Source organism: Hemitrygon akajei, unplaced genomic scaffold (assembly GCF_048418815.1).
Source record: "Hemitrygon akajei unplaced genomic scaffold, sHemAka1.3 Scf000230, whole genome shotgun sequence".
Classification (NCBI taxonomy): Eukaryota; Metazoa; Chordata; class Chondrichthyes; order Myliobatiformes; family Dasyatidae; genus Hemitrygon; species Hemitrygon akajei.
Genome location: NW_027332112.1, coordinates 94942 through 105490, shown reverse-complemented (window position 1 = coordinate 105490; position 10549 = coordinate 94942).

The following is a 10549-nucleotide window of genomic DNA, read 5'->3' as shown; positions in this document are numbered from 1 at the left end:
AAAGATTAAGAACACCTAACGCATGTTTAAATGTATACAGGGTATTTTAACAATTATATTGTCTATGTTATTGCTGGCATGAGACATCAGAGGACATCATTCCGGTTATGTAAAGGTGATGAAAGATAGGCATTCTCATGTTCCCCGGTGGTTTCCATTCTCTGAACCCACTGAACACAAGCTGCATCTATTTTCGTCATTGCGGTTCTGTATCCGTGAACCCACTAAATCTAATCATGTAACAGGACTTGCAAATAAACAACACTGAATTTCTTTTAGAAATACGAAAATAAAAAATGTGCTGGTGCCCGGAAATATAAACACGGCCCAATGTGATGATAGAAAAAAGAGTGAATATTTCTCCTTATCCTCTGGGTCACACCTGATATGAGTATGGACATAACAACAAAAGCCGAGGTTAAATGTCTTTATTTCCACTGATGTTTCGGTCACTCGTTGGTACATTGACCGTACAACTCTTTCCTCTGAACGATAAGTTGCACGGAGCTTCTGTCCACATTATATAGCCATCTCCTGCTGTGCACGGTACTATAAATGCCATTAATGATTACACATTAAAAATTCTGTCGACTTCACATAGCTATCTGCTGCTGTGCAGGCACCGTAAATGTCATTAATGATTACACATGTGAGTTATTGATTCTGTCCACATCACATAGTCAATTCCTGCTGGGCAGGTACTGTAAACATCTTTAATGATTACACATCACATAGCCATCTCCTGCTGTGCATGTACTATAAATATCATCAATGATTACACATGTGAGGTACTGATTCAGCCCACATCACATAACCATCTCCTACAGTGCAGGCACTATAAATGTCATTAATAATTACACATTAATAATACTGTCCACATTACGTAGCCATCTCCTGCTGTGCAGGTACTATAAATGCCGTTAGTGATTACACATTTGAGGTATTGATTCTGCAGTTTGTAATTTGTGTGTTATCAACAATTTATTTGCTGCAAGGGAGCTGTCATTGGCACATAAACGTTTAACCAATATATCCTGATAAGCAGCGACTGTGTGAATATTGATTGCAGGGCATCATCAATAACTGGATTGTGCTGTAGAACTTTTTTTTATAAAGAGGGATATTGATATGGAATAATAGTCAAACGTCTCGTTTTCGATATGTCCTTCTTGATGTTGGACAAGCAATGAATTTACCAGTATACTTGAAGATGATTCTGAATAAGCAGTGACATTCTTTGTGTGAGAATTCGTGGGACCGAAAGAAATGTGATATTAATATTGCCGAATTGAGGGATCTCGACAAGCAGATACATTATCCATGTGGCCGGTGTCATGTCAGAGTAAGCACTGCTGCCATCCAAATTGTCAGTGATGTGCCTGTAGACTTGTGACAGTCCTGTTCACTGCAGTAGTGGGTCCATTGGGAGAAGGGAAATAATCCCAGTTGCTCCTCACAGCCCAGAAAGTGAACCAAATTATCTGTGTCGTAAATATAATCCTTTTCATTCTATCTAACTATTTATGCAACTATCTATCTATCTATCTATCTATCTATCTATCTATCTATCTATCTATCTATCTATCTATCTATCTATCTATCTATCTATCTATCTATCTATCTATCTATCTATCTATCTATCTATCTATCTGGCTGTTTTATTTGGATGCATTATCAGGTGATACTGTGACTTTCGTCATTCAAATGACTCGAAATGACTCGAATAAGCAACAGAAAAAGTGAACCTACCTTCCTTCTCAATAAAATGTGCTACATTTCACCTGCCAAGCTAATGCCCCACCCTCAATGTCAGAAGCGAATGTGGTCTGCTGAATGGGACAAAATAAATCTGTTTGAAGTTGTTTGTCCATGATGATTGTTCAGGATGATTGTCAATGTTAGAAACACCAATGATCATAAAATGATCCATTTCAGCAGATGCCGTCAGATGTCTTGGAAAGTACATTGGCAACGTTCATGTTATCATTCTTGTAACATCCTTTGGGGATACGAATTCATGGCACGGTTACAAGCTGAGAAAAACACTTTAACGTAACTGTGTGGATAGCTGGTTGTCCCTCATGCGACTCATGTCATAACCACGCTTACTGCCTCAGTGGAATTACTCTGAATTGCATATAACTCTGTAAAACCTGCCACCAATCCATATGAGCAGTGGGAAAGTTCCGTGTAACTGAATCTCATCTGACAGAATATGGGATATCCAGCGATTTACTACATCGCGGGCATTTTCTATCCTACAATTGTAGCGATCGGTGTCCCTGGTAAGGTACTGGAGCTGGTCGCCTTATGTATGGTGCCGTCGTCTCCTAGCTTTAGACCCGCTGCGCTGTTTGGACTTTTACTGAGCACAAATGCTACCGTCGTCTGAGATATCTTTCTAGAATTGAGGACTCAAGTATCTGGTTGTTTTGTTATTCAGTTTCCATATGTTTTTTTTCTCTATGTGATGTTTTTTTCTTCCTCTTTCGTTAATTATGTTGGTGCCGAAATTGCCATAGTTTCATAGTTTCACCTTACTTGTTTCTCTGAACCGATGTTGGTCACTTTTCCAGATAATAAGTTTTTTGAACTGCCAGGCCAGTCGAATGTCGGCACTCAAGTCTGATCTTCCATAAGCCACTAAATTATAATGTATGCATTGAATCTCATATTTTCACTGCAAATAATCGCTTCAACAATTTTAACTCAAATAATGGAAATATTGTTGTTTATGTACAGATGGACCGTTTACCGGTACGGGAGTCATGGAAGTCAGATCCCCGCCTCTAAATTCTCTAAAAATCGCCAACCCACAGCCACTTCTGTCCATTATTGTCCTCCGGCAGGAGTGCACTGACGGAGTCTGCATATATTGAATTTATGATTTTCACTGATAAAAAAAATCTATACCCTGCATAGCAATCGGGCATTTGGAGCTGACGATAATTCCGTGTTGTATCTTTTTCTCCAAATTTCCTGTAGTTAACTTAACGGCGATTGTGATCCTATCTCGGGGAAAATGCGGACTCTCCAAATGCATCACCCGTTACCTGGTTGGAATGGCAACAGCGGATCTGATGGTGGTTATAGTTTTCGGTTTACTGCTACAGACCAACAATATCTACATTTATTCCAGATCCCTGCTCATCACTCCTGTATGTGCTCTGACAGAAGTATTGACTGTGGTGACGAGAGACTGTTCTGTTTGGTTTACGGTCAGTTTTACCTTCGATCGTTTCATCGCAATATGTTGTCGAAAGCTCGGGGAACGATATTGCACCGAGAGAACAGCAACGGTGATTATGGTGACCGTGGTTATAGTGAGCTGCGGGAGAAGTGTCCCGTTTTACTTTGCCGTTGAACTGCACACCATTATTGACAACATACCGTGGCGTTGCGTCTTCTCATATGAATACTCTACTTTACCCGTGTGGAAAGGAATCGAATTGCTGGATAGCATTTTAACACCGTTGTTACCAATCGGCTTAATTCTTGTGTTCAATGGGTTAACAGTAAGACATATTATTGCGGCAAATAGAGTCCGCAGAGGGCTTCGGAACAGCAGTGATAATCAGAAGGATGCCGAGATGGAAAACCGCAGAAAATCGATGATTTTATTGTTTGCAATATCAGTCAATTTCATATTGTTTTGGATACCCTATGTAACTTTTTCCACGAATTGGCAAACCGTAAATTATTTTTATGAGGACAGATATTTCAGTTCCCCTTTATACATCCTACAACAATTTGGGCTCATGCTCCAAGTTCTGAGTATGTGCACCAATACTTGTATCTACACACTGACACAGAGGAAATTTATAAAAGAGCTGAAGAATGGTCTGAATTATGTCTTTACATTGAATGGCCGTCTGTGTAGATAACGACCACGTCCAAATTGCAATTGAGAAGAGTTTTCGAATAAAATAGTTTTAAATATAATTAGGGTAGTCGTACATTCAAATAATCATTTGCCTGATAATCCAGAGGTTGCAAAATCCATATTGCATACCTTCTGCAGTTAAGGTAGAAAACTGGACAAGCGTTAATTGTGCTGGCTTGATTTGTTAGATATATTGTAGCACACTCCAATATATCACGGAGAATTGACAACCACAGGGGTGGAAATGGCTTCTGAACCTTCCCGGGTTCAAAACCTCCCCGACTGTAAAGGGAGTGCCATTGCAACACAGGGAGAGTATGATAGTAACACAGCTGCAGAAACGGATGAAACTGTGGAGACATTGTGTATTGATTGACTGTAAGTTGATCTTAGAAAGATTATTCTGTCGAGACCCCACCTCCCACAATCCTATCAACAAAAAAAAAATACGGAGAAGCGAGGAACAATTCGGGAGATGGATTCTGAACAGTGACATCCTAAGACGGCTGTTGTTATCGGCAACTTAATCTCCCGAATATTCATTGGCACTTCCATAGGGTAAAAGGTTTAGATATGACATAATTTCTTAGTTGCGTCTCGGAAGGTGTCCCTGGACAATAAGAGGGAAGGCGAAATAGAGAACTGTCCATCCACGATCACGTACCAGAAAATGAAACAGGTCAGGTTACAGGTCTCCTTGCGGTTCCACTATTGGACATTTACTATAACCTTACACTGGGATAGGAGGTGACAGTATGGAATGTATTTAGTTGATGCTACTAGGTAGGAACTTGGGAGCCGAACTTGGGAAATGGACAACTGTGTAGAAATGTCCAGGTCCAATTTCTATTTAGTAGAGTTTTCGAATAAAACAGTTTCAAAAAAGAATAAGTTTGGCAAATATGTCATAAGTTCAAACAATCATGTGCCTGGGGATCCTGAAATGAATAAATTCCAAACTATCGCAGAGACTTGACAATCATCCGGGAAACAGTACCACAGCATAAAAGCCAGGACCAACAGGCTTCGGGACAGCTTCAATCACCGGGCCATCATACTTATTAACTCATGCTGATTTAAGTGTTTTTTCTATGATACAATTATTGTTCTATTCATTATAGATGACTATGATTGCACATTGCAACGGAGACTTAAAGTAAAGATCTTTACTCCTCATGTATGTGAAGGATGTAAGAAATAGAGTCAATTCAATCAGAAAGGAAGGAATGACTTTCGGACTTTTCAAGGTTTAGATGTTTCAAAGTGGTCATAGTCTGGTGAAATAGACTAAAAGACGTCTCTTTGAAACAGAGGGACAGTGTGATAGTATCACAGCTGTGGAAAGAAAGGACACTGTGGGGGGATTGAACGTTAATAGACTGTGAGTAGAACTCAGGAGTAGGAAGCGAACAAACACTGCTTTGAGAGTATCCTGTACACATCTCCCATCACAAAAACGAAAACAACACACAGAGACAGTGACAGGTCGGGAGATAGATTTTGGACAGGTGCCGTATTAACAGTGTTGTTGTGACAAGTAACATAAACCACTGATATTTATTGAAACTTTCTCAAGTTAAAGGGTTTAGAAGTGACTGAATTTCTCAGATGTGTCCAGGAAGGAGTCCTGGCATAATAAGTGGGCAGGCGGACTACCGATCAGTTCATCCTGGATCTAGTACAAGAACGCGAAACGGATCAGCATTTCAGAACGATAGGGCATAGCTATTCCACATTTACCAATAGCTTACACTGGGATAGGAACAGACAGAATGGAATGAACTTAATTGATGCTATTATGTAGGAACTTGGGAAGTGATGTGTTCCCTCAAATGAACAACAGAAATATGGAGATTGCTGATGGAACATTGGATTGGGGTAGAGTATTGGCTTCTTTCATTGAGGCGTGGAACGGATGGCCCCGTAAAGTTTCCCTGTTTGACAAGAGATATGGAACACTTCTTCAAGAAGAAAAAGAAGAAGAAGAAGAAAGGAATATACTTAGGTTTGGGAAGAAAGAATCAGACAGGGCTATGGGAAGTCTCAATGCAGCCAGGAGGAATATAACAATGGGCTTAGAAGGGGACATGAGAACGCCTGCGAGCCGCATTAAGGTAGATGAGGAACAGCAGATGACGAGAGCGAGAGAGTGGGAGAGATCAGCGACAAAAGAGGAATAATATGTCTGGGGTGCAAGGAGGCAGTGAAGGTCCTTACTGATACTTTGCTTCGGTATTCGCCAGTGAGTGAGTCCTTATGAATGTGGATGCAGCAAGAAAAAAGGCAGGTGTGATCTCAGGCGGATTTGAGTGTGTTTCATAGTATATTGACTGCTATATTTATTATAAACTATTATAAATTACTAGGATTACACCTTCAGACGGAGACGTAACCTAAAGATTTGTATTCCTCATGTATGTGAGTAATATAAGAAATAAAGTCAATTGAATCACAAGGGGAGGAATGACTAATAAGCTGGTAAGGAAGGCGGGCTCTGTCGTGGGTAAAGTACTGGAGAGTATAACATCGGTAGCAGAGCGAAGGGCGTTGAGTAGGTTACGGTCAATTATGGAAAACCCTGAACATCCTCTGAATAGCACCATCCAGAGACAGAGAAGCAGTTTCAGTGACAAGTTGCTATCGATGCAATGCTCCTCATACAGGATGAAGAGATCAATACTCCCCAATGCCATTCGGCTTTACAATTCAACCGCCAGGAGTAAGATATGTTAAAGTGCCGGGGTTAGGACGCAATGTATTTAAGTAAACTACTTAAGAACTTTTTAAAAGCTATTATTAATGGTTTTTGAGAGGGTGATTTTAGATGCATATCATATTTTTACTGAGTTAAGTATTGTATGTAATTAGTTTTGCTACAATAAGTGTATGGGACATTGGAAAAAATGTTGAATTTCCCCATGGGGATGAATAAAGTATCTATCTATCTATCTATCTATCTATCTATCTATCTATCTATCTATCTATCTATCTATCTATCTATCTATCTATCTATCTATCTATCATAGATTCTGAACTGGCTAACCAAGCGAAGGCTGATGGGACAGTGGATGGAGTGCACTCTGCCTGGAGGACAGTGGATAGTGATGTTCCGCATGGAAGGTATAATCTTTAGTTAACTTTACATCTATATCTAGACTTTGCTATTACAGTGTTCTGAGAGACAGACATTAATTTCTTTTCTTTCTTTCTTTTTATATCTTTTTATTAATTTTAAGAAAAACATAAGTGAAATATGAATACAAAACGTTTTAATAATTAATAGTTTATATAGACAATCAGATATGTAATAATCAATATATAAAGCCTCCCAAACTCATAGTATTAATGTAAAAGAATCGAAAAAGAGAAAAAAAAAACAAAAAAAAACTAAAAGAAAACTTTAAAAAAAAACTAACCAACATGGGCAATTGCATAATGTTAAATGCATACAGTAGTGCCGATAACTCCGAACCTCCATCCAAATAATTAAGGATAATAACAGTAAGGTTTAGGATCAGACCATTTAACTCATATGAAAATGTTGAATAAATGGTCTCCAAGTTTCCTCAAATTTAACTGAAGAATCAAAAACCACACTTCTAATTTTTTCTAAACTCAGACAAGAAATAGTTTGAGAAAACCACTGAAATACAGTTGGAGGGTTAATTTCTTTCCAATTCAGTAAAATAGATCTTCTAGCCATTAATGTAACAAATGCAATCATTCGTTGAGATGAAGCGGATAAACGATTATTATCTATCATTGGTAAACCAAAAATTGCAGTAAAAGGATGCGGTTGGAAATTGATATTTAAAACTCTTGAAATAATATTAAAAATATCTTTCCAATAATTTTGTAAACAAGGACAAGACCAAAACATATGAGTCAATGAAGCAACATCAGAATGACATCTGTCACAGGTTGAATTAACATAAGAATAAAATCGAACAAGTTTATCTTTAGACATGTGAGCTCTATGTACAACCTTAAATTGAATTAGGGCATGTTTAGCACAAATAGAGGACGAATTTACCAATGATAAAAAAAAAATTCCCATTTCTCAGTAGATATAGGACAATGCAATTCTTCTTGCCATTCCTTCTTAATGTTTTCTGATACATCTGGCTGTACACTCATAATCATATTATAAATGATAGCTACTAAACCCTTTTGACAAGGATTGAGGGCTAAAATTCTTTCTGTAATGTCCAATGGACATTCTTTTGAAAAAGACTTTAATTCATTATACAGAAAATTTCTGACTTGCAAATATCTAAAAAAATGGGTTTTAGGTAAATTATATTTATTAGATATCTGTTCAAAGGACATAATTTTATCATCCAAAAACAAATCACGAAAACATGTTATACCTTTTGTTTTCCATAATTGAAAAGCTTGATCTATAGATGAAGGCCGAAAGAAGTAGTTAGATATTATAGGACATGACAGCATAAACTTATTCAAGCCAAAAAATTTACGAACTTGAAACCAAATTCGTAATGTATACTTGACTATGGGATTAGTTATCTGTTTAGTCATTTTAAATAACGAAAAAGGAAGTGAAGATCCTAAGATTGAGATCAATGAAAAATCTTGCACAGATTTACATTCCAAATTTACCCATTGTGGGCAAGCAGCGGTAGTCAATTCTTGTGTCCAGAATATTAAATACCGTATATTAACTGCCCAATAGTAAAATCTTAAGTTTGGTAGAGCCAAGCCGCCCTCCTTCTTAGGCTTCTGTAAATATTTTTTGCCTAGTCTAGGATTTTTGTTCTGCCACAAATAAGAAGATATTTTAGAGTCAACCATATCAAAAAAAGATTTAGGAATAAAAATTGGTAATGCTTGAAATAAATATAAAAATTTAGGTAGTATCATCATCTTAATGGCATTAACTCTGCCTAACAAAGACAAAGATAATGGAGACCACCTATTAGCAAGTTGCTTAATTTGATCGATTAAGGGTAGAAAATTAATTTTAAATAGATCTTTATGTTTTTTAGTAATTTTAATACCTAAATAAGTAAAATAATCTGTAACAATTCTATATGGTACATGATTATAAATTGGAACTTGCATATTTAATGGAAATAGTTCACTCTTATTAAAATTCAATTTATAACCAGAAAAGTTACTAAATTGAGCTAGCAAAGAAGAAATAGCAGGAATAGATCTTTCAGGGTCAGATATATATAATAACAAGTCATCCGCATATAATGATATCTTATATGTCGTCTCCCCACGGGTAATACCGAAAATATTGGGTGAATCACGACTAGCTATAGCCAAGGGTTCTAAAGCAATGCCAGATAATAAAGGACTTAAAGGACAACCTTGCCTTGTACCACGAAATAGCTGAAAAAAGGGGATCTTTGATTATTGGTAAAAACCGAAGCTAGGGGTTTATGGTATATTAATTTAATCCATGATATAAATTTTGAACTAAAATTAAAATGTTGCATTGTATTAAATAAATATGGCCATTCGACTCTATCAAATGCTTTTTCGGCATCTAAAGAAATGACACATTCTGGTATTTTAGATGGAGAGGTATAAATAATATTTATTAATTTTCTAATGTTAAAAGATGAATAGCGATTTTTAATAAATCCAGTCTGATCTTCAGAAATAATTCGAGGTAATTTTTTTTCTAATCTAATAGCCAGAATTTTACTAAAAATCTTAAAATCCGTATTCAACAAGGATATAGGCCGATAGGATGCGCATTCAGTAGGGTCTTTATCTTTTTTAAGAATTAAAGACATAGAAGCTTCATAAAAAGATTGTGGTAGTTTACCTATACTTAATGCATCTTTAAAAATTTTACAAAGCCAAGGAGAAAGTATGGAAGAAAAATATTTAAAAAATTCTGTAGAAAAACCATCTGGACCAGAAGCTTTACCCGAATTCATTGAACAAAATAGCCTTTTCTATTTCAGACTCCGTAATAGGTGTATCCAAAAATACACTATCCTCAACAGTTACTTTTGGAATACTCAATTTCCTTAAAAATTCATTTATTATAGAAGAGTCCTTAGTACATTCTGATTGATATAAGGAATTATAAAAAATCTTGAAAGGCTTTATTTATCTCTTTGTGATCGATCGTCAAAGTACCATCTTGTTTACGAATCCTAGTAATCTGTCGTTTATCCGAAACAATTTTCAATTGATTAGCTAGTGATTTACCAGACTTATCTCCATATATATAGAATTGGGCTTTTGATTCAATTAACTGACTTTCAATCGAGGAAGATAATAGTAAGCTATGCTCCATTTGAAGTTCCACTCTTTCTTTATAAAGTTCTTTGCTAGGGGTCATTGAATAAATCTTGTCAATTGCTTTGTTTTTATCAACTAGTATTAATATTTTATAATTAGTTTGTTTCCTAACTCCAGCAGAATATGAAATAATCTGTCCACAAATATATGCCTTAAAAGTATCCCACAAAGTTCCACTAGAGATCTCTGCTGTAAAATTTGTTGAGAGAAACAAATCAATTTGCTGTTTAATAAAGTTGACAAAGTCAGGATCCTGCAATAAAACAGGATTAAACCTCCAACCTTTAGTATTAATATATGAATCCGTCATCATAATAGATAACTTCAAAGGTGCATGATCAGATATGGTAATAGAGTCATATTTACAATCCATAACATCTG